Below are 24,595 nucleotides of genomic sequence, written 5' to 3'. Positions count from 1 at the left end.
TTAAAGTAAGAGAGATGAGTTTGGAGCAAGTGTGTTTTATTAATTTGAAAAGAACCAAAGAACCAGTATTATGCCAACCTTTGTTTAAAATTGGCTTCTCATGTGAGAGAATGTTCTGCACTCTAATTCTTCCAGTAACACTATTAGGTAGTAGCTATTTTTAACGTCTATTTTTTACCCAGTGTTCTTGGTGCCTTGTTGTCTGTTGAAAATATATTAAGAGGCAACTCCACAAACACAAATAAAGCATAATTTGCAATTTTGGTAAAAGTGTATAGAGAGATGTTTGGTCATATCAAATGTCTTTATTATCCTTTTTCTTTCTTCATGGAATTCCACTCAAATGGAAGTCAGTCTTTGCACTGCAGATAAACCTCATTTGGGTCAAGACTGGAGAATTAGTTTAGACTAAATAAAGGGAAAAAAAACTTGTACCCTAAATTGAGATAAACCCAAACAATAGAAAACACATGGAGCAAAGACAGAAATGTAGAAAAGGTGTCCCTTGCCATTAAATCCAATAATCTCCCTCAGGACGGAGGAATGTCTGTATTTGAGTCTTTCTCCCTGCCAAGGGGAAAAGTTGTAACAAGTCCATTTCTCAGAACTGGCTGGAAGGAACTAATCTTTTTGTTTGCTTGTTTATTTGTTCAATTTTTTGCCAAGTCAAATTCAAACTCATATCTCAAATATCATCTTGGAAGTCTCAGCCTCTTGTTGGCTTTAGTATATACACCAGGACCTCCGTTGTGTTGTTTTTTTTTTTGTCATTTGAGGGGAAGCTCTTCATTTTTTTCTATCCCACAATAAGTTTATCTATAATCCCTCCAGGCCCTTATTCCTCCTTATCAGTTTCTTTAGTTCTGTGTCTTTCTATTCAGCAGATCCTTGCTTCCTTACTAGGTGACTTGTTTCCTAAGAAAAACAGACAGACATGAATTTTAAATGATTTAATCATTGACTGTTTGTTGAGTATTTACAGTTTAGGGAAGAGATGTACAATGAAGAGAGGAAATGTTTGAATCCAAAGAGGTTGTAATAGAGGCTATCTAAAACAGTTCACATATTTCATAGATGAGAAAATGGATTTATTTTACCATCTGAAATAACTGGGGTTAAAACCAAAGTGCTTACTCTGAATTTATAGTTAGATGAAGTTGTGTAAGGCTTTTACTGGATTTTTTCCAAGAAGAAAAATGTTTCATAAAATGCATGAGAATGGAGAAATCATATGCACACTACCAAGCCCATTTTGGTGCCCGAGACCTTTAACTCCACAAGCAGTCTGTGACAGATACTGACTAGTCCCATGATATTTAAATGAAAAACAACAGAACATCGTATCTGAGCAACTGTTTGTATATATCATCTCATGCAGGCCTGAGTTTGCCAGCTTTATTTTCTAGAGATTCTTCCACAATAACTGGGCAGAAGTTAGGATTACTGAAACACTGTATAGTTATTCCCCAAATAGCTCATGCTTGGGTCTCTCTTTTTTTTTTCTTTCTTTTGTCTTTCTAACCACCTGGCGGATACATTTATATTGCTTTTGGTCTGGACAGGCAATTAACATTGGTCCAGAAGTCATTCTGCATTTGAGGAGAGTCCCAAAATGCTGCTAGAAATGGGCTAAAACCTGAAGTAAAAAGTAGATAGAAATTAAAGAAACAAATTCCTTTTCTAATGTTTTTCCCGTTTCTGCAAAACTCACCCCTGCCCCAAGTAGAATGTTTAAGGAATTTAGAGAGTGGTTTGAGAATACTATCTTGTCAGAGATGCTAAAATTTTATTGTCTTAGCACATTGAATAAATCCTCTTAAAATTTTTGTTTGATAACTCTGAAAGGAGAAGATAAATTAAGTCAAGCTAACAAATGTTTTTATTTGTTTTTAAACATCTTTTAAGCTCTCTCTCTCGTTTTTTTTTTTTTTTTTTAAGAATTGATTGGTACTATGACAAAAGTCTCAGCTTAAATATGGAGGTGATTTAAAATTAAAGTTGATTCTTGGCTAAGACTGTTTCTCTTCTTTCCTCTTTTCTCCTCTCATTTCTTTACATATTATGTGTTCTCTACTGTGAGACTATAATAAGAATATTCAGATTTGCTTGTGCTGAATTTTTAAATAAATTATCTGAATTAGTTATTTGAAATCTATACTGTTCTTTCAGTTAACAACCAGGATTAAGGTCCAAGCTGAAAGGAATAAGTATCTTTGTGTTCTACTCTAAACCTTACATCAAACTACCTTGAAGTTATCAGTTTACCTTTTTAAATACTCTCATTTGGATCTTATTGTCTTCAGGTTACAGTTTAAGAAGGTTGGCATGACAACTAAGTGCCATATTCAGACAATAAAATTGATTCACCATATTGCAGGACCCTCTTAACAGTGTTGCTTAACAGTGTTGTCACCGTTAAAAAAAATTCTTTAGTTCACATTCATTTTACAACAAACATTTTTTCTTCCTTTTTAACGTATTTGTTTATTTTCTACTTTGTATGGCTTCAGGTAGTGAACTCATACATGCAAATTACTTTTATCATGTGGATGAGAATTGTCCTTTCTTTGGAAAAAAAAGCAGAAATCACTGCAGGATGATTTTTTTGTGAGATGGTAGCCATGTGTGATTAAAAAAATGTTTTTAAAAAATAAACATGGAGTGGTTTTATAGTCCTCTAGATAGAAACCATTTCCCTCAGCAAATGCACAAGTGTTATTTTGACAAATAAAGAATAGATAATAGTTGGGAAAAAATCAAATAACATATCTTAGGGTCTTGAATTACCATCTTTTTCTTGATAGAATGATTTATCCTTTTTAGTGGTCTTCTCATTCCTTCCCCCTCTTCCCCACACTGTGAGTATGTGTCTGTCAGGGAGCAACACTCTTGTGGGGCACGTACATGTATAAATAAATTTGTTCTCAGTTATGAATTATTCTTAGGGAAGGACAAAAATTCCTTGAATTGTCAATCCTCCAGAAATATCTAAGAAACTGAGTACCAAATCAGTCAACAAATAAGTGCCAAAAAACAACTTCCTTAAACATGTGAGGCTACGTTAATCTACTTCATCTGCTAGTGGTTGATGTATGTGCTTCCCTCATGTGTATTCAAGGGTGTGGTTGAGTGTCCTCTGCCTACACATTTTATTTGTCCCCATTGTTGAAGGCAGACTGAGCCAAAACTAAGTACATTTTTTTTCTTGTTTTTCCCTCACTGGTGATTCTTTTCCTACCTTAGAATGTCCATGGCTTTACTTTAAGAGATAGTTTTAAGAAAATACTGCTTTAATTTATGTAAAAGACTGATCTGCCTATATTTTCCTCTATGAGTTCTAGAAGTTTCATAGTATCTGGTCTTAAATTTAGATTCCTAGTCCATTTTGAGTTTATTTTAGTATGTGGTCTTAGAGAATGTTTTGATTTCATTCTTTTACATGTAACTGTCCCATTTTCCCAGAACCACTTATTGAAAAGATTATCTTTTCTCCATTGTATATTCTTGCCTTTGTGATAGATTAATTGATCATAAGTGCATGGGTTTATTTATGTGCTTTCTATCCTGTTCCATTTATCTGTATGTCTGCATTTGTGCCAGTACCATGCTCTTTTGTTTACTGTAGCTTTGTAGTACAGTCTAGTCAGGGAGTGTGATTCCTCCAGCTGTGTTCTTCTTTCTCAAGGTTGTTTTGGATATTCACACTCTTTGGTGTTTTCATACAAATTTAAAAATTATTTATTCCAGTTCTGTGAAAAATGCCATTGGTAATTTAATAGGGATTACAATGAATCGGTAGACTCCCTTGGGTAGTACTATCATTTTAATAATATTGATTCTTCCAATCCAAGAACATGGTATATCTTTCCATCTGTTTGTGTCCTCTTCAATTTCTTTCATCAGTGTCTTACAGTTTTCAGATTACAGATCTTTTGCCTCCTTAGGTAGGTTTCCTCCTAGGTGATAGTTTTTTTTTGGTGGGGGGGGTGGATAATTAGGTTTGCTTGTTTTTAATGAAGGTACAATGCTTTTTTAAAAAATGAAGCATCATTATTTTGTGATGAGGATACCTCAGGCCCTGGCTGTCTTAAAGCTGTGCACTTTGTCTTGGTATATTGAGGTGTGCTTGGATCTTGACATTAATATGTTGATGCAGAATAAATTATCTAGCAATGCTCTTTTTTAGCAACCAAACTATCTGAAGCACAGTTAAGAATTAGAAAGTAAAGAGAAGAACTTCCAAAATGCAAAAATAGATGGAGAAGATCCACTTACAGAGACCTGCCTTCTTGCCCTTAGTGAGATTCTGCTTAATTCTTTACAAATATTAACTAGAGTACTTGATTATCTAGATAATTTTCTGACCTGCAGCACATTTAAGCAATAGTTTAGAAGTGAAGGTAGGTGAATGGATGGTGGGTATTTTCCTATCTCAGAGATTCTTTAATTTGAGCCCACAGACTTTTCAGAAGTCCATGGATAGAACTCATAGGGCTTATAAACCTGGATGGAAAAAAATTACATTGATACTTTTACTAATCTTGCCCTTTATTAGCTGTATGAATTTAGGAATGTGTTTCCTCCCATTGTAAATGTAGGCAACAAACCATAACATTATCAGTAAAACAGGTAACCTTGTCACCAATAGAAATGATAACTGTTTTCATTATCAATATACTGTTGTGGAGATATTTCCAGTGATCAGTTACTCTTGTCATTACTTAGAAGTGATGGTATATATCAGAACTGCCGCTCAGTTAGTTCTTTGATGCAGTAATATAGAATTAGATATATTGTGTCCGTATTTTGGTAGCTCTTTTCAATATTGTAGTTTCTTTTCTTATCTATGTACTTTATTGTATACATTTTAAAACATTCTGAGAAGGGGTCCATAGGCTTCACTTCACACACACACACACACACACACACACACACACACAGTCTTTACCTTGAGACAGAGAATAGTTTGTCTCTTTCTGTTTGCTAATTTCTCACGTTATGTCTGGCATAGTTATTGTTATATAGTGTTTTATGTTTGAAGCAAACACTGAAGAAAAAAAAAAAGAATGTTCAGTTTTTCCAAAGATCTCTTACCTATAAAACAAACTTCAGGTATGTCTTTTAAATGCAAGCTAATCTTCATGCCTTGTAACTGTAAGTCACACTGACACATGAATAATTATTAAGCTTTATATCAAGGATTTGTACATTGATGTGTCATTATTTAGAGAGAATAAACTATCATAATCTGGAAATACAGAAATTTTGTTCAAAATAGTATAACCACTCAAAATTTTTTTTTAATTTGGGATAATTTAAAAGATGAAGTATAATACAAAGAATTATATAACAGACTTTATTACTTCCACCATTTAGAATTAGCAGCAGCCAAGTTTTTTACTGTATTTGTTTCAAGTCTTCTGTTTATAAAAGAAATAAAAACTGCAGATAAATATGGACTCCCCTTTAATCTCTGAATCACTGTCTCTAAGTCTTATTCCTGTTCCCCTCTTAACCACTGTCCTAATTTGTGTACTTTCCAGTACACACACACACACACAGACACACACACACACCACACACATCAGTATTATTTTAGTGGATCTGGTTTTTAATTTACCATATCTAGCAAAAGTTAAGTATACATTGTTATTCAGTACATATTGATTATGGAAATTGCTTTTTTTTTTTTGCTTTTAATATCTTTATTTTGATATATGCTCATGAATATTCTTTTAATTTCCCTGTGGTGGGCCATTATGGACATATACTATAGTGTACTGTGTCTTCCTATTAGTGGAACTTTAAGGTCCAGGTTGTCACTACTATGAACAGTGTCGAAGTGAACATCCTTTCACAAGTCTCCTCTTGCATGGTTGTTACCTTACTTTTTTAGTCAGTTTGGGAGTCTGTCTCTTTTTCAGTATATAAAACTTAAATACATGGAGGGAGGCAGCTAAATAAAGAAAAGAATGCCTTCCATAACTATTTCTCAGACCACGGTCTATGTCCCTTGTCTCTCGCAAACACATACACCCACACAACTAATCTTTCCTCTTCTCTTTGCCGTTTGTATAGACACACATTCCTTTCAAGTTAAAATTGGCAGAGAGGATGTTATTGGGTACTAAAATTCTTCAAGTCTAATCCAAACTTTAAGGATAAGATGGGCTAAAAATCAGGTGACAAAGAGATAAAAATATTATTATTTTAAGATGTTTTCAAGCAGTACTTTGGAATCCAGTTTAAATTGGAAAGATGATTTTCTACTCTAAGCCAATCTGACAGGCTGTGTTGTGAGTGAGTGTGGAGGGCACCATGGCTCTGAGGTTGAAGGCAGTCTGGTCATCCAGTAGACAAGTCGTAATCCTGGGCTGGGCCCTTAGAACGACCACAGGAATGTCGTTTCAACCTCTTGATTGATTTCTTAACTGGGAAGGGAGCATTGATTTCATTCTGGCAGCGTTGTTGTTGTTATTGATGATAGAATAATAATACCTTCTGGAAATCAGTGAGTGTTTACTCTGTGCTGGGCACTGCTCAGTACTTCCCTGTATCGTTTCATTTCATTTTTATGATGAAATGAGATAATATATACAAAACACTTTTTTTTTTGGTACCCTGAAATCACTAAAGATTTAGCACTCATTTAAACTTCCAAATTTAAAACAAGTGACAGAAAAATCAAGCAACTTGCTCAAAGTCACAGAGGTGAGGAATAACAAAACCACAACTTGATCTCATGTCCTTTAACTTCCAGCTCAGCATACTTTCCACTTGGCTCATTGGGTTATTAAAAATATCCCAGATAAATAAATAGAGTTTTTAATTACTGTAGAAGCTCATTCTGAATTGTGAAAATATAGGAAAGAAAATGAAATTTTCCCAACAAAAATTTTCTTATTTAAATAAAATTGTCCATGTTGAAAAAGTCAGCAGAGCTCTTCCAGTATATGGGAGCTTACCAGTTTGCAGACCATGTGCACTGTTTTTCATGGAGCGTTCTGTGCAAGAACTAGTCAAGGACTTATTGAGTCTTCAGCTGCCTGCCAGTGGGTCTCTTTGTTGTGCTCTTAAGCAAATACATTGCCCCCTGCAAAGACGAGGGAAGTGGGTTTACAGGACATTTATATTCATTGACATCTTATGCAACATAGTTTCCTTTTATGTCAACATAAAGAAGCAACATAGCTAATTAAGAAGGAAAAATGTCAGCGTGTAAAAAAATTACAGATCTTAGATTTGGGGATGATTTTATTTTTCAATGACAGGCAAAAGATTTATTCAGTGAGTGCTCTGTTTTCCTGTTACCTTGCCTTAATTTTCTCTCTCAATTGCCTGTTTCCTTACACCACATGACAACTCAGATACCAGATTGTAGAAGAGTATTTTCCATTTGCAGTGCTTAGTTACTAATGTCATGAAATAATCCATAGGCTAGTATGACTTCTGCTTAACTTTGAAGAGCAAAATTACTATAACTGGGGCCAGATCAACATTGCTTTTGAAAAGAAAATACATAAGATCCTGAAGAAGGATGCCAGCAGTAACTGTACAGTAAGATGTGTACAATATTTCATTGATACTAAGATACACTTTTTCACACTTTAACATGTCTGAATTAGAATTCCTTTTGTATCTGATGAAGTTTCATTGTTGGGTTGGCAATGTTTTTTTTTTTTTAATTCACATAGTGTGTTTTTTAAATCGTCACAATAATTTTGTCCTATAATTGATAACATCTTAGATTCAATGAAATAGAGTATTTTACTTTTTGAGATGTTGTTTTAAAAATCCTAGCCAAAGTCCTTATTAAAATTACAGCTTAGATTTCCATTGTCTATTTTCTCTACAGGCTTCCAGTGATTGAGAAGAATCTTGAAAAAGTAAAATAACAATGTAATACAAAACAAACAAAAATATTATCAAGGAGAAATTTTATGTAGTGGATTCTTTTAATGTGTTTGCTTTTAACTCAGACCAAAAATCGTTCTTTCATGGCCTGAAGTCTATGTGACCATAGGCTCTGACCCTTTACTGTGATGCTCGCTCTAGGTAAAATAATTGGTTTCCAACTCATTTTACAAATCAAATCAATACAGAGAAGGATCAGTTAGTCATACGATTTATTAAGTCATATCATAGGTGGGTGCCATGGTGTAAGTGTGTGGGCACAGCTGTGTGACTGATAGCTGTCTGCTAGCACATGTGAGGTAGTTATCAAGGAAATTACAAGGAATGAATGTGTACTTCCTCCTGCAGGAGGTTTTCCTCACACTATTCTCATGGACCAGAGAATCACTATGGTCTAGGATCAAGGTTTCTGAGCTAGCAGGTGTCAGTGTCACCGGAGGACTGGTTAGGTGTGCTGGCCCCACTCCTAGAATTTCTGATTCCTTTGGTCTGGGGTAGGGCCTGCAGTTTGCATTTCAAACAAGTTCCCAGGTGAACGCTGATATTCCTGGTCTAGGGATCGCACTTTGAGAATCACTGGGCTAGTTACATAAAGGATACAGGATTTGCAACTGGTTGATCTATAGTTTGGGTCTAACTGGCAACCAGTTCACTTTTCTGTAACTTGATCGTCTTGTCTCTCAAACAGAAGTAAGACCAATTGTATTTGTTTTGACTAAGCATAGGACTGTTATGAGAATTGGATGAGGTAATGAACTAAAAGATGCTTTGCAATATGTAGTGCTCTAAGTGTGACAAGATACCAGTGATATTGTGCCCATTAAGTTTGGTGATACTGCTGTTTTCTTACAAGTAAGCCAGGTTCAGAATTCTTATGTCAAAACAACATTTGTATTCTTATTTGAAAATAAATTCTAAATATTTAGTTATTTTTAAATGTTTGACATATTTAAATCTTTAAAGATATTTTAAAACATCTGAAATAAGCAGTTATTTTTGTTGCTTTTGGCAGGGAGATGGCTGGAGTCCCACATAGCTCTTCCTTTCCCTGACCTTTTTTCAGTAGAACCTCCAGGTTTGTCCCAGGTGATACTGGGGCTCATGGTCACAGATAAGTCACTAGACATTGTGGCAGTTCTTTTCACACAAGCTCTTATGATTCCAGTTCCAGCATGCCCCTATGGGCTGGGTGACTTGAAGCAACTTAACTTTTCTGAGCCTCTGGTTTTCCATCTGCCAGTTGGAAATAACCCTGCCTTTCAGGGTTATCGTGAGGTTTAAATGAGCTTCACACAAGCTCTTGTGATTCCTCTGCCCAATATCTTCTTCAGGTATTTTCAGACCAAGAGTCACTGCCAGAGACTTCCCTTTATCTCTTCACCTAAGTAACCTGTTGTCACTCAGTAGAGTTCTGTGAACTCCACCAGGTCCCTTGTAGAAAGAGTACTGTAGAAATACACTTCCTCCTGATCTCAGAATCTGATGTATTGTCAATCAAACAATATGAAACGTGATGAGACAGAGAAGCATAATGTTCTTTCAAATTGTTTTTAAAATGCAGTACTTCTTATAAAGAAGTTTCTTCATCCCTTCCCTGACCTTCACCCTGTCTCCAAATCTTAGTACCAGCTTGTTCCATAAGGAATTGTACATATCTAACCAGATTATAAGCTCATATTTATCTCCTTCTATCATTTCTTCCAATTTTTAATGTGTGAAATTTTTCAATCTAAATGAGTCACCTGTACAAAACAAGTAGATGTTTATTTTTAATGTGGAAGCAAAACAGAAATGCCTGGGGTTATGAGCATCAGTTTGTAAACCTCTGCTTTGATTGCTGCATGCTTCTCTAATGTTCAACCTTTATTCAGGAATGGCTTAGATGGAGTCATATGTAACGATGTGAATGTATAGTAAGGTCTTCATTCCCTGCTCTTTCTCTCTTTTCTCTGTTTTGATAGAATTTGTCTATAAACTGGAGGCGCTGTCTGTTTCAGAAATTATCTTACCAAATTATTGACTGCTTATTGCAGATCACCCCTATGCTAAATATTCTCTTCTGTAACTATAATACAATTTGCACTCCTTACTGGAAATGACCTCCTTCCACTCTCTAGGTCACCCTTATTCTCCTTGGTCCTCCTCTTTGTTCATTATGCTCCAGACTTGCAAATCTTCTCATCACTCTAACTGGCCAGACTCCTGTCAGGTCTGTGCGTGGGACAGTCCTGTCTGGAGCACTCTCCTTCAGTGTCCCCTGGCTGTTTTCTCAGCTCAGATATTACCCTCTCAGTTTTTCCCTGACCACTGTGTCCACCCCTGGCCCCATCATCCTGTATCACTTTCCCTATCACTATTTGCTAAAATTGTGCAATTTGAAGCTATTGTGTTCTTAACTACTGTGTATCCCCAGGCCTAAAATATCACCAAAATATCATTGTCCAGACTCAAAAGATATTTACTGATTTTCATTTACTGGATTATTATTCTCTTTAAAAAAAATCAAGTGACCTAACTTTAAAATGTCTTTAATTCTGCAAAATCAACCTATTTTCTTTTTCTTTTACTTGAAAAGTTTGGTGCATAGTGTATACTCAGGGTATTTTCATAAGCATCCATGTTGTGCAACAAACATTACATTAACCAGCCTACCAGGCAATATTAGATAGAGGTTCAGAAAAAGCTCTGGAGTATCACATTCTAGAACCAGCTCTTGGTTCTGCCACTTCTCTTACTGTATGACATTGGACAACTTACTTTACCTTAGTGAGACTCAATTTCCTCATCTGCAAATAGGATTATTTCAGAGGTTTGTGAAGATTAATTAAGATAGCCCATTTTTCAACCTAAAGACTAATATTTAGTAGGCCTTCAACAAATCTTATCTGATATTAGACAGACTTAAATTTTTCATGTCCCTTGAAAGTGTTTTGGATTACAAGTTTAACGCCTGCACAGCATACTGTTATGGGAGTTGAACAGTTCTGAAACTGTGTTTTGATAACAAAATGTAACTATCTGGCTTTTAAATGATTCAAACTAATTAATAGATGAAAAGAGCAATAATTAGTAGTTGTTAATAAAATGCACGAGTCCATAGATTTTGGGAGATCACATGTGTTGGTGGAATGAATCTCCCAGACATCCACATAACGAAGAGTTAGTCTAGCCAAGCTCATATGGGTAGCATAGGCTAATGATATTTGGGACAAATAGCAAAATTTTTCATTTGGTAAGAATTTTCATAAACATCTAAAAGATTTTTAGGTGCAAAAAGTAGACTTTTCATGTTACTTAAGGTAGAAATCAGGAATAAAACTGAGGGAACATTTCTAGTGCTGACTAGGATTATACCACATCCATTGTGACTAATTAGCTTTTCAGAAGCAGACTTTCTTTATAAAGTAAGTATAATATAAGAAAAAATGTTTTGTTTTGAACAATACTATGGGAATTTATCTTTGCAAGTACTATGATACAAAGCTTACAATAAGACAGAAAATAGAAAGATAAAGGATAGACGGAGCTAGTGATGAAAAGACAAAGCTAAGCCCAGAGAGACCAGATTTAATTTAGTTAGTAATGCACTTAGGATTAATTTATCTGGCCAGCCATTACATAACTCTAACAGTGTAGGATATTCTGGCGAGTCTGATCTGGGTTTCATAGCACGTATTTGTACACTGTAGAGAATCCAGTCATCTCATTAGAATCATTTATCTCAAATTCAAAATGTGCTGCCAGCTCTGTTCATTTATTTGCAGTTCTCTGGAAATAAACAGTTTCCTCAGGTATTATTTCTATCAAAGACTTCTCCCCACAGCACTGTCCTTATGGTCCTTATGCGTAATATTTCCTTCCTATTTTAGGGGAGTCATCTAAATCAGGCACACGGAAGAGTGCCTAACATCACTGTTGAGGTAGCCAGCAGAGGGAAACATTTATTAAACGTAGCTCATTTCAGTAACCAGCAGGCTCATGAAGCGCATAAAGGAAACAAAGGAATGTCGGGCTACTTGGGATGGTTCCAGGAGGGTCGTCTACTTTAAGAGCTGTATTTTGTTAAGGATTGTGATGGTTAGTGGGACTTTTCCTGCTGTTTTACTCAGTAGTCTCAGGGGGACTGTTTGACACTAGGGTGCAAAATGAGGTCTCAGCAATTAGGAAGAGACACCACTGCAGGCTCTGTAAGAGTTAATCACTGGGTACCAGACTTAATAAGTGATAAGTGCCCGGCCAAAGGAACAGCCCAGGGTTGTTTAAGAGCCCAGCTTCTTACTCTTTCCAGTGTGCCTGCTGCTGTAGCTCATCCTGTGACGGCCTCCAGAGGTGCTGTTCAGGTATTTGGCAAGAGGAAAGTCAAATGCAATGACTCTTGGTCCCAATAGAATAAACCACCCAAAGGTTTAGAAGTTCCATCATCTTTGAGCTAAAACACACACCTAGAGGTAGCCCGAGAGCCGCCCTCCACACAGGATGGGGACATTGGTGTTATAATAGCTTAACAGGTCCCTGAGTGAATGGATCTGTTCCCTCTAAGGGTAGGGGACAGAGAACTAACTGCTGATCTTGTTTTGATTAACTCTCACTTCAGAGAAGAACAAACTTGAAGCACAGAATGTTAAGTAACTTTTTACTTGCAACCAAAGCCACAGGTTCCACCTCTAGTTTTCCTGGGTCTAGTTACTTCTTTTACATCCATATGACAATCAAGAGAAAGAGGGAAAGGAACGAGGAGACGTACTGAGTATTAGAATGGTGTATTGGAAAGTACATTCACTAGGAAGTTATGAGACCTGTGTTCTAGTCCTTATTCAGACACCAAATATCTGTTTAAAGAATTGCTGTCTCCAGTCCTCATCTGTAAAATGAGGTATTTGGACCAACTAATAGAATGGTTTAAAATTCTCTTATCTAGAATAACAAGAGCTACAAACATTTAATAAGCACTTATAATCTACAATAAGCACATTACATTTTCTTTTTTAACCTTTATAATAACACTATAAGATAGGCAATATTACTATGATCTCCATTTTACAGATGAGGAAGCTAAAGCTTAAAGAAGATAAGAAATGTTTGACTTACAAAAGAGCTACAGTTGAAATTCACCAGTGGTCTGGCTTCAACTGGTCAAATATATTTTTCTGTCTGTGTTTGTATCAGAAATTGACCTCGAAAACAAAGAGAGACAAGGCCAGGGCATGTTCAGGACTTGCGTCACCATAGGGATCCAAGTTTATCAAGTTCACCCTTTTGGCTGAAAGAGCTGCATCTCTCCCCCCCCCCCACCTCCCCCTCCCTCCCTCCCTCCTATTTCTGCTCTTTTTCCTTCTCTCCTGGAAAGTCACTTTGTGTATTGAAAGCATAAAACTCTCTAATACGAATGACTTAGACCCTGCTGTGCTAAGACAGAGAGGTAAACCTCAGTCCCTACTCTCTCATGATGGTCTGCTCTGTTAAAAGATAAGTAAAGGAGCAATACAAAGTGGGAAAGGAGATTTGTTGCACAGAAACAAATTCAGAAGGCTAGGGGAAGTATATTTGATTTTGTCCCAGACATACACAGATGTTACATTTTCTCCATGTAAGATTGATGAAACTTCCTTTTTGGTGGAGAGATGAAATTTATATTCTAAGGAAAATTACTGTTGAGTTTAAGGAGCTTCAGTTTATGTCTGGTCTTTTATTTTTCTCCCAAGCTATTACTTGATGCCTCTCATATTTGGCCTTTCTCAACTCAGTGAGAGTTGAGACCCTCTCAACTGAGTGTTGAGAATCTACACAGGTTTTCAAGTGGGCAAAAGTATTGAAGGACAGAGAACCCTAAGTACCTTTGTCAGAGTACCTTTGGCTGTGGCAATAGACAGAGGCAGGCATATTTAGGGCTCTCTCACTGTGTCCTTGCCCTCCTTTTCACACTGACAGTGATAGTGGTGTCAGAAAAAAGAGAAAGCCACAGGCTCTAAACAACTGGTTGTTATCTGCAAAACTAAGTCACTCACTCAGGATGACCACCTGTCATTGCAGTTTCTACTTTGCACAAAGGGCTGCAGGGTGAACAGAAGGTAAAACATGTAACCTGTGCTCTCTCCATCAGTCAGGCCTTGGTCATTTTTTTTTTTTTTTTTTTTTTTTTGCCAGGCCAGTGAAACCAGAAAGAAAAGAAATTGTCTAACTCATTCAACAGATTTGCTCAGTAGCCACACACAGCGGGCAGCTGCCATATTGGACAGCACTGATAGAGAACCTTTGCACCATCACAGAAAGTTCTCTTGGAGAGCATTTACTGAAGACTAAACAAAATAAACTTACGGTACATCAGGAGTTGATATGCTATGAATAAAATTAAAGTAGGGAAAGGATCAGGGTATGCTGGGAGAAGGGAGATTTAGTTTCAAAAAGGATGATCAGACATGACCTCACTCATAACTGTTTACATGAAAACCCAAAGGTAATGAGGGAGCAAGCTGTGAGAGCATTCTTGGCCTGAGGACAGCTTGGGCAAAAGCCCTGAGGCAGAGGTTCATTGAGTGCTCAAGGAGCAAGGGAGCAAGTATGACTGAGGTGGAGTGGTCAAAGGAGAAGGAAGAGGGGAGTGGTGAGGAGTGGTTATATTCTGAATTATTTTAGAGGTAAGTGGATTGAATTTGCTGACAGACTGGATCTAGAGTAAGAGAAGGGTGTTGGGGAGTACAGCCTGGTTCCAGGGTCTTGGGTGTGGACAGCAGACAGAAAGGAAATGATGTTAACTGAAATGGGGAAGGTTATAGAAGCAGGTTTGAGCTGATGACCAGATGTTCAGCTCTTTACATGTTAGATTTGAAGTGTTTCTTAGACATCTGAGTGGAGCTGTCTAGAAGGCAATTGAATATATGTGTTTTGAGTTCAGGATAGAAGTCAGAGTTAAATGTAGTTGTTATCAGCATGTAGGTGGTATTTAAAGCCAAGAGCCCTGATTCATGGAGGGGGCAAGTACAGGTAGAGAGGAGATCTAAAGACTGAGACTTGGGACACTCCAGCACTATGACACCAAAGTCATGAGGAGGAGCCAGGTGAGCATCGGTTGATCTTCACCAGCAGAGCCTTGGGTCCTGGAAGCCAGCTGCAGCGTGCAGTTCAAAGAGGAAAGTGTAATCAGCTCTGTCAGACGTTGTTGATGGGGCAAGTCAGATAAGGACTGGTCGTTAAACTCAGTAACACAGAGGACACTGCTGACCTTGTCACTATGGGGTTTGATAAGTTAAAAGCCTGATTAGAGGATAGAATTGGAGGAAAGAAATTGAAGACTGGATATATAGACGCCTCATCTTTTGAGGAATTTTGTTCTAAAAGGGATCAGAATAATAGAGCAGTAGGTGAAGAGAGGAGATGAATGAGTATTTAAGAACATAATATTAGCCAAAATAACAGCATATTTATATGATACTGAGAAGAATCTAGTACAAGGTGAAAAATTGATACTGTTGTAGAGAGAGGAGAGAATTAATTTTCTGGGAAAATGTCCTTGAATTTATGAAGGGAATGAGATCTTAGATACATGAACAGCGTATCCACTGTAACAGCAGGAGAAGCAGAGCACGTGGTTCCAGATGTTGGCAGGTACTTGAACATAGTGATAGGAGATTTATGAAGTGTGCTTCTAATTCACTTCATCCTCAGTGAAGTAAGAACCAAGGTCATCACTGAGAGTAAAAACTAGGAGGACATTTCGGAGAAGATGGCATGGAGCAACTTTAAGGGCCCACATAATTTTCATGGACATCACTTCAAAGTGAGACAGTTCAGCATAGCTGTGTCATTTTCACCAGCCACGTTGAGCAGTAGAGTTTAGCCAAGGCTGAATTAGAGTGAAAGAGGCAAGGAAGTAATTTATCTGACGTACTATGAATTTTAAACCACTTAAAGTAGGGAAATGAATGCAAGAGAAATGAAAAATTGATAGGAGCAATAAACACAGACCTCAAAATTACTGCAGTTGCTGTAGTAGTGAGAGTAATCTGAAAAGACAGGAGATGGTAAGCAAGGAGAATGCTTGGAATTGATATGATGGAAGGGTTCGAATTATTGCTGAGTAAGGGACCTGGGCATGATCATGAGTGAGTCACTAAATCCTATTCTAAAGATCAGTTCACGAAGAGAGTTACTTTAAATTTTTATTGGGTCAGTACACACTTCGTCGAAATCAGTATTATCTCTTTATGAAAGAAGAAAATTTTTGATAAGAGACAATCAATTAAATTTAAAATTCAAAAGTAATAGTGTAGCATGTTCCCCTCAGATAGCACCAGATCTCTGATCTGTTCTTTTGTGAAGCAAGACAGTGCAGTGTTGGGGTTTGCATTCGATCAGAATAAGCTGCTTGTTTCAATTTCCATGAGTTTTCAAATACAAGCCTAATAACAGTACACATGACTTAATTATTCTTAGCCACTTTCTCTATGAATTTATTTCCAAAAGAGAAGAATGGCAGTGTCCTAGGTGTAGGTTCTGTACTACTTGCATACAACCATAAAGAAACTATAAATCTATGTGTATAATCAGGGAAACTTCAAAAAACAACAGGTACCTGTTTCATTAATGCAAAAAGGAAAAATCAAGAAGACACTTTTCCTAATATGTAGGAAGTTCTAAGTGCTATTTATAAAAGAAGGAAAACATAATGAGATACAGTTGATGCTTAACGTTTAAATTTTATTTTCCACTAGAGTCTTATTTATATTTCTAAAATAAATGAACAAACAAATATTTACATTTATTCTTGAGACATAAATGTGGAAACATTTCTGCCTACTGATTTGAAGATTTGTTGGCAGTCAATGAGAAAAAAAATAGAAAGCTGACTATTGCTTTAAGACTTAAGAAAAATGTGTACATTTTTTCCAACTTTACAAAGACTTTGATAAAACACTCAATTTGGTCAGGCAGGATTCATCCACCATTACCTTTAAAAGTACAAGGTAGAAACTTATCTTCATTAAGTGCCACTGAATGTCTGGCACCACATAACTAACCAAAGAATTCAGTAGCTTAGGGTCCATGGGATGCCTCAAGTTCAAAGGGAATGGAGACATCCTGTTTGGTGTTGTATTTCACTCATGCTGTTAAAACTGCCCAGACCTCCTTAAGTGTTTTCTTTTTCAATCTTGAGCATGATCTTTGTTCCTCACGAACACAAAGCATAGTAAAACCCAGTGTCAGACCAAATAATTTTCACAATGTGTCACATGATTTTATTTTTAGTTATAAAGGTTTTTCCTTTTGTACAAAAAGTCATTTTGTTAATGATGGTGAAAACGGGTCACTTACCACTCCTGAGGACCTGTGGGTTGTTAGAGAAGAAAGAACATTGCTTCAGAGTTTACCAATTCTGACCCAGTGCATTCAGGGTGCAAATTCTGTTATTGAAAATCTTAGTACACAGGATGTCTATTGAGAAACAATGAAGGTAGTTAAATTAAGCTCTAACTTGTCCAGTGAGGAAAATTCATTCTCAATTCCTGAGACCATAAACGTGAACAAAGTAAAGCGTTTTAAACTACCTCTGCATTCAATGGCATTCTAAAAGATTTAGCAACATAATGTTCATTCAATCCAGAACATGCAGATGCTAATTTTTTTCTAGTATACAATCATGACTTGGAACTTCCTGGAATATCTCAAAGCTTGTTCTCATTAACATTTCCTATTTTTAAAACTTAAATCATGAAAAAACTGCTGGCTGAACAAAATCTGGTCTGACTGAATTTTTCAGAAATGGCGTTAGTGATATTTTCTATATATTTATAACAGAGGGTGATAAATATAAAAATAAAAGTTCTGTATACTAGACATGTATTGAAACTTGGCTGCCATTTGGGGAGAAATCAATAATGTCTCTGAAATGGTCACTTATTGAGTAATTTCTGAAACTTCAACTCTGTTCAAATACTTGGAAGAATTCATGGTTTATCAAAACTTTACACATTTTCCCTTTGTTTTCTTAAAATATATCTTTAAGAGAATAGATAATATCACATGACTTCTAAAATCCAGCGTTACAATTTACCACAGGTTGTTTAAAGGATGCTCTGTGGGGGTTTCTGCTACCTTCCACTACCTTCATCTGCAGAATATCAAATGATCAAAAAGCTGTAGGTCACATTCAATTTGACGATGCTCTACTAGAGGAGAATGTCGGGTTAAGCTGCTTGACTTGGCACCAAAAAGGATAAATCATGGACTCTAATTCCCCATATAATATTTTTTGAATTATTTTCCATTTTAAAATTTTATTTGCCATTTGTTACATATTTTAAACTGATGTAATTCTATTTTAGAAGTGATTATAAGACAAATGTTATTTTTCCCCACCCACATATCCTTTAAAAAAATTTTTTTTATCATAGTCCCCCCATTCCAGCTAATAAGATTCTTTGCCACCAGGAAACAGTGGCATGGATCTAAGCTGTTAAAAGACCAGGTCCATGTGTGGTCTTTCTAGATTACTGCTTTGTACTGTTGTTCTTAAAATGTCTCCTATGAATTAATCTCTTGCGGAGTAAGGAAGGATGATAATAATATAAAATTTTGTATGTGTAGAAATTAGAAAAAGATACTTTATACATTTAAAAAGAAGTAACCTCTTCTGGAGCATGAACTTATATGTAGCTACTGTCCTTACAAAGCACTATTTTAGACATTTCTTGGTGGAACCTGTTCTTAATTATTAAATTATGCGTTTATTCTTCTGTTTCATTTAAAAACATTAAGTCTTTAAAATACAGTAAGTATCCATCTATTTATGGAGATACGTATACAACTGTGGCACTATAGATGGAGAATACTTATAATAGCCTATGGGAAAAGAGGTGGGGTAGAAAATCAGTTTACCTGTTTGAGGAAAGACCTTGCTGACAAGGTAACTCAAGTATGGCGGGAAATGTTGAGTGGTACTTGGCCCAGTGGAACAGATAGCTAAGGAACTGCCCCATAAATATAAAAAATTCTGATAGTACACTGTACTTTCATGAAAATAAGGCGTGGTTTCATATAGATAATGTTTAGACTATGTGAATGAGAGTGATTAAGAAAATGCATTCTCTCTAAGGCAGCTTTTTGTGATCATAAATCAAAGTGAGTTTTGGTAAGCAATATTACAGGAAGCAGTATCTCATTTTATTTAGCTTACAAACTGACAAAAAGACTCTGTCTCTATGTACATATTCAGGTACGTACATACGTACGTATCTACCTACGTATCTTATCTGTTTATCCAGCCATCTGTCAGTTATCATTCTACCTGTGTTGGAATTAACTTCAATTGAAAAAGGGAATAATACTTTTTTCCTGGAAAATAAAAGGTAATTCTGATTTAGTTGATTAGTGTGACAAAGAGGACAGGTATTGCCAGTTCCATTGTTTGGTGGACGTTTTCCATAAATTGAATAAGCTGGACCAAGAGGTCTAATATATTGAGGAAATGTTTTTAAAATACATCTTTTAAAAATTACTAGCTCTTAAAAATATTAGACATCCTCTTAAAATATGCAAGAAAATACATAGTTTTTCAAATTCTGTTAAGATTATGCTTCCAAAAATGTATGAAGATTGCTGAGTTAGAAAGTTATTGCATAGGGAAAGTTTCCAAAGTATGGACTTAGGTTTTGGAATCCCCACCAAGCAAACTATTATTAATGAGAAATCATGTTTTAATCTTAGGATATATTTGCTATGGTTTTGCTGATTGAAAACATAACTTTTGGATGAGCTGCGTAGGCTGTTCTCTCTCAGAATCAAAATGCTAATTCAGTGTCCCATCAATAGAGGGCACTTTCTTTGTTGTGTTTAGATCTCATATGGTAAACAGCAATCAGTATGATTAATTCAGTGCCCTGATGTTGGCACTGACATCACTTATTCTGCAAGTAACTCACTCTGCCTGTACCTGAACATGAACTTGATTTCTTTTTCATTATTTTTACTGAGAGTCATGAAGAGTCTGACAACCTAGGCCAGTTATATTAAAGATACTGGTAAGGGGAGACTGTTACCCACTAGTAGCAACTAACTTTGTGTTAATTAAATAAATGATACTTTAAAAATGTCATACGCTCCAGAAGATACAAATTTTCACTATTTGTTTTAGTCCAAAATTAAAATTAATAGTATTTTAATATTTTCTTTAGAAGACTCAATGTCTCACTTAACTTACAGAATCACTAATATGAATACAATGGGTTAAGAATATTTAAAATCAATGTATAAGCCTTGAATTATTCAATATAATTTGTCATCTACCAAGTAGTGTGGATGAAGACAGATATCCACATTAATCACGTCTAATATTTAATAAGCTACACCTGGCATATAAAAAACAATTTATATTGAGTTTGAAATATTAACCAAAAATTTAAGTCTCTGTTTCTTATTTCCAGATCTCTAAAATTTAGACTATTTCATGTTTTTTCTGAAATGAAGTATTCTTTGAAATGTTCATAGCACACACAACTATTTGAAAGTTCACAGGAAAAGGGATTTCTCTGTACAATAGGTCTCAAACAGGGAGTTTCTCTAATTAAAAAAAAAGTCACACAATACGCGCAAAAGAAAGCAAAGAATTCCAGCAGTACAGCATTCCAGAGTTTTTTCCCTGCCCAAAGGATGTATGAGTTTTATGAATACATACTTGAGTTTTGTTTTGTGATAATCTTACTTTCAAGTCTATAAAGAACAATTTAGTTCCCCTAAACACACATACACTGACATACACACAGACTTACATCTATACATACTATCACTATTTAGAGGATTAAGGTAAATAAACTTAAAATATGTATCATTAGGATTGAGAAAGCTCTACAGTGCTGGCACCAATAAGCATGAAATGTACTTACTTGATCCTGGGATGGTGTGAAAACGATGAGTTAGCAGATTCAAGAACAGATGGCCCCTATTCACCCCATGTGGCTAAACACACAAATGCCAACCTCAGAGACGCCTTACCTTTGCCCTGTCTGTCCCTTCTAGGCTGGTTCTGTTATATTAAGGGTTATTGCCTTCTTGGCCCTCCCTGTAATCAGCTTTTGAAGTCCATGGCCAAGAAGGCAGTGTGAGACACCATTATGAGAGAGGTGTTTGCTTAAAGATATAGTCTGAACAAGATCTCATGAACCCCTTGATAGTCTAGCAGGGAACCACAAACTCCAGCCAATATCTTCTAATCCCCTGAGGATTCAGAACTGCCCACCATAAAAACATAATGGGCTGTTTATCTGAGCAGCCAGGAGATAACATCTTAAAGTTACAATCTGGGTTACAGACCGGTGACATAAAGCAAAAAGAAATCCACATACCTCCCTTGCCCTGGGAAAAACAAAATGTGAACAGCCCAGTGTATAGATACCACTGGACCCTCTGTTCTCATGCTAATGAAAGTCACAATTTTCCCAACGTTTTTCTGTTAAATAAATTAAATATACTTGGGAAGAAATGGTTGGACCCTGCCTCTTACTCCATTTGCATGCTTTGTACTATTTTTGAAGTTTGAGGCTATGTTAGGAAATATTCCCACTGGCACAATCAAGTGAATTTTTGTGGCACATTTTTACTTCTTTTCAAAGATTGCTTAAATTCTGTGACATTAATCATGATTGTCTAATAAAATACTACAGAGATTCCCAACAAGATGCCTTATTCCCAGGGCTCCCATGCTGCAACAGATCAGAAGCTCATTATTATGTATGTGTGTGTACGTGTGTTTATGTTCGTGTGAATTAATATATTTCCCTTCTAGTTCTTTGATTCTCTGCTGGGGCAGAATTAAAATATCACAGAGTTTAAAAATTCTTCTCCAAAGGCCTGTTATTTGTCTGCATTGCTGACATTGGGAAAAAGAAAAGCTAGCCCTGATATTTAAACTATGTCTATTGAACACATAATATTGTGGAGATTTTACAACCATTTGTTTCCAGTGAGTCTGTTCGTTATTATCAGTCAACTGGGAGAATCCTGTGCCTGTACAGGATTTTCTTTCCCTCTCAGATAAATGAATCTCTATGATTATAAATGGTGACCAAATTAACCACTTAGTTGCCAGACTTCTCGTTGCATATTATGGATATTTTAGCATATGTAAATATGACCATCAACTAACTGTATTTCAACCCACTTGTTTCATTTTAAACATTTCCTGAACATTTAATAGGATTGTTTTCATAACCAAGCCTATTTAATTATAAAAGTAAACTCCACGTATCAGTCTAATATGCTTAATCTAATGTTTTTTATCCTCAGACCTGCATATATACATTTCTAATCTACTGTATTTAATAAGTAGCTTTCTTCTTCATTTCTCCCAGGAGGAAGTCATGTTAGTTTACCTCAGATTCAGCTTAATCACAGGCTTTGCCTGTTCGTACCTACTTTATTTTATTTTACCTTTTCAATCACTCTGTAAAGTGGCAGAGGAAAGTTACACATAAAATTGCTCTGACATGTGTAGGAATAGCCTGCGTCACAACTGTGTTATACCGTTCAGTAAAGCTACCCTCGTGTATCCTCGCGGGCGACAGCCTCTTGAGGCCGAAGCCTCTGGAACTGATCTCGAGGAGAACACGGACTCCCCATCGCAAACTGCGTTCCTAAAGGGCGGCTGCAGAGCGAAGGGCCTGCTCTCCCTGGGCACAAGCGCTCTGCTGCTTGCTCTTACAACTTGAGAATGTTTTACTGGCTTTAAGAATGTGTTTAATCAAATCCTAGTGAGGGTCCTTCTCACTCCTGGGGCTATTTAGTAAAATATGGATTAGGGCAAAGCCCTCTAATGTGTCCTTAGGAGAGTCATCGTGGTGAGAGCCACCAAGGGGTCAGGGGAGAGGAACAGTCTCCAGAAAACAGCTTTTAGCCAAAAAGAAAGAGAAAAAATGAGGCTTTGGCAGGGAAAACTCCCCGTGTTTGAAACAAAACTATGAAGGAAAAGTATGTCAGTAAAAAAAGATTTCCCCAAAGGTTCGTTTGGAATAGAATTTTCAATATAATGAAGATAAAGCACTTTCTGAGAAACCCCCACCCCCAACAATATTTCATTCCTAATAGAATTGCCTGTGAGCAACTGTAACAATTGACAAGGGCCGGGGAGAATAGTAACTGAATAAATTGCTTCACTGAAATCAAAGTTAGAATATACAGGAAGACATCTTGTTGGATTTCCTAGAATATAATAATTTTGCTACATAATCAAATTAGCACATAACAAAAGAGGAACACGTCTGAATTTAGTACCTGAGGAATAGGAAATGTTGGGAGGAAGAATTTTCGCGTTGTTTATAAGTGAAACATTTCTCTACCCCAAGTGTGTGAGCTCCCTGAATGGAGGACTGACTCACTGATCTCGTTCCTGGGAGTGTTTTCTAATGAGAATAATCATCTACCATAGGAGCACTTAGTTACACATGGTGTCACGCCAAGAGGGGAGCAAAACAAGATGGGCTGAGATATTCCCTGCCTCGTGAAAAAGGTCTGATATAATAAAGTATGATACAGAGTTATTCAGGGGAAAATGAACAAATATATTCAGCAATCTGCTTGCATGAGCTATTTGGAAATAATTTACGTGTTCAGGCCAGGGAATAAGTTTATTGATTACAGTGGAAGAAAGAGAACAGTGAGGATTGATGGAATTTCAGCCTGGTGGTTAATTATAGCAAGGGCTGTGGAGCTAGGCAAACCTGGATTTGGATCTTGACCTGGCCTTTTGTAAAGCTACCTGACTTTAGACGAGTTGTGAACCTCTCTAAACGTCAGTTTCCTCACTTATTAATCAGAAATAACAACTATACCCCATAGTTCATGTGAAGACTTGAGTGGGGCCTAAGTGATGGTGTTAGATTGCAGTTAGCTCATCAGTAACAATCCTCTCAGGCTGTAATCCATTTTCATCTTTCTTAACTTCTTTATTACATAGTCTTCCTCTTGCCACTCTTAAAAACAGACCTCCGGCAGAATTTCCTCTCTTCCACTTTCTGAGGCTCTCCATCGAGTTTCCGTTTTTAACTTTCTTAATTTCCTTTTTTACCGTTATCTCACTAAGAGCCAGTATTTGACCATGAAAAGAGTGAATTTTCATATCCTTCCAGAAAACTGTCCTTGCCAGTTATTTACTCTCACGTCTTCAGTCATCTTTCTGCCAAATACTCTCGTATGTCCTACTTACATCTTAAAGTAAAATGGGGCTTTTATTCCGTTCCTAAGGTTTCTCCCGCCTTTCATTGTCAGTCACCATTAGTCAAGAATGTACCAGTTGGCTCACTCTGGTCTGGGATCTTTGTAGTCCAGCACGCTGTTCCCTCTCTCTAGTTTATCAATCTGGAGTCACTTTAATGTTTCAAGTGGAATTGGAGCCAGATACCTCATATTCTGCTCACCTCCACATGACCTTTACACAACTGGCAAAGGATCTAGAATCAGAATAATGCTGGCTACGATTGGGAACAGAGATTCTGCTGAATGTCTGAGGCTGAAATACTCATAATTACAACAGGCATGATTTCTGTCTCTCCAAAAACACCCAACAGTTGGAACAACTACAAGCTTTAAAATACCTTGCATAATTGTAGATCAACTATACGTCAATAAAAAGGAAGAAGAAAAAAAGAATCCTACCAATGAAAACAAAAATAAAATAAAATACCTTGAATAAAAATAT

The 24,595-nt window shown here is 36.5% G+C and overlaps 1 protein-coding gene and 1 long non-coding RNA gene across 5 annotated transcripts in view; one reads left to right on the top strand and one right to left on the bottom strand.

Moving 5' to 3' along the window:
- Window positions 1-21,214, bottom strand: part of LOC116664940 — a 45,199-nt gene extending 23,985 nt beyond the window's left edge. For 2 of the 3 annotated variants that reach the window (XR_004321493.1, XR_004321491.1), the window contains exons 1-2: window positions 17,224-19,064; window positions 6,966-7,093 (exon numbers count right to left, since the gene is read on the bottom strand). This is a non-coding gene — a long non-coding RNA (uncharacterized LOC116664940). Of the gene's footprint in view, window positions 1-6,965; window positions 7,094-17,223; window positions 19,065-20,789 lie in introns of those variants that run through there. The other variant, XR_004321492.1, reaches the window with a different exon arrangement.
- The window catches only part of HDAC9 (histone deacetylase 9), a 644,065-nt gene that overhangs the window by 533,981 nt on the left and 85,489 nt on the right, over window positions 1-24,595 (top strand). The window lies entirely within an intron of this gene.

The sequence above is a fragment of the Camelus ferus genome, chromosome 7 (assembly GCF_009834535.1).
Source record: "Camelus ferus isolate YT-003-E chromosome 7, BCGSAC_Cfer_1.0, whole genome shotgun sequence".
Lineage (NCBI taxonomy): Eukaryota > Metazoa > Chordata > Mammalia > Artiodactyla > Camelidae > Camelus > Camelus ferus.
This window is presented reverse-complemented; position numbering and strand designations above follow the sequence as displayed.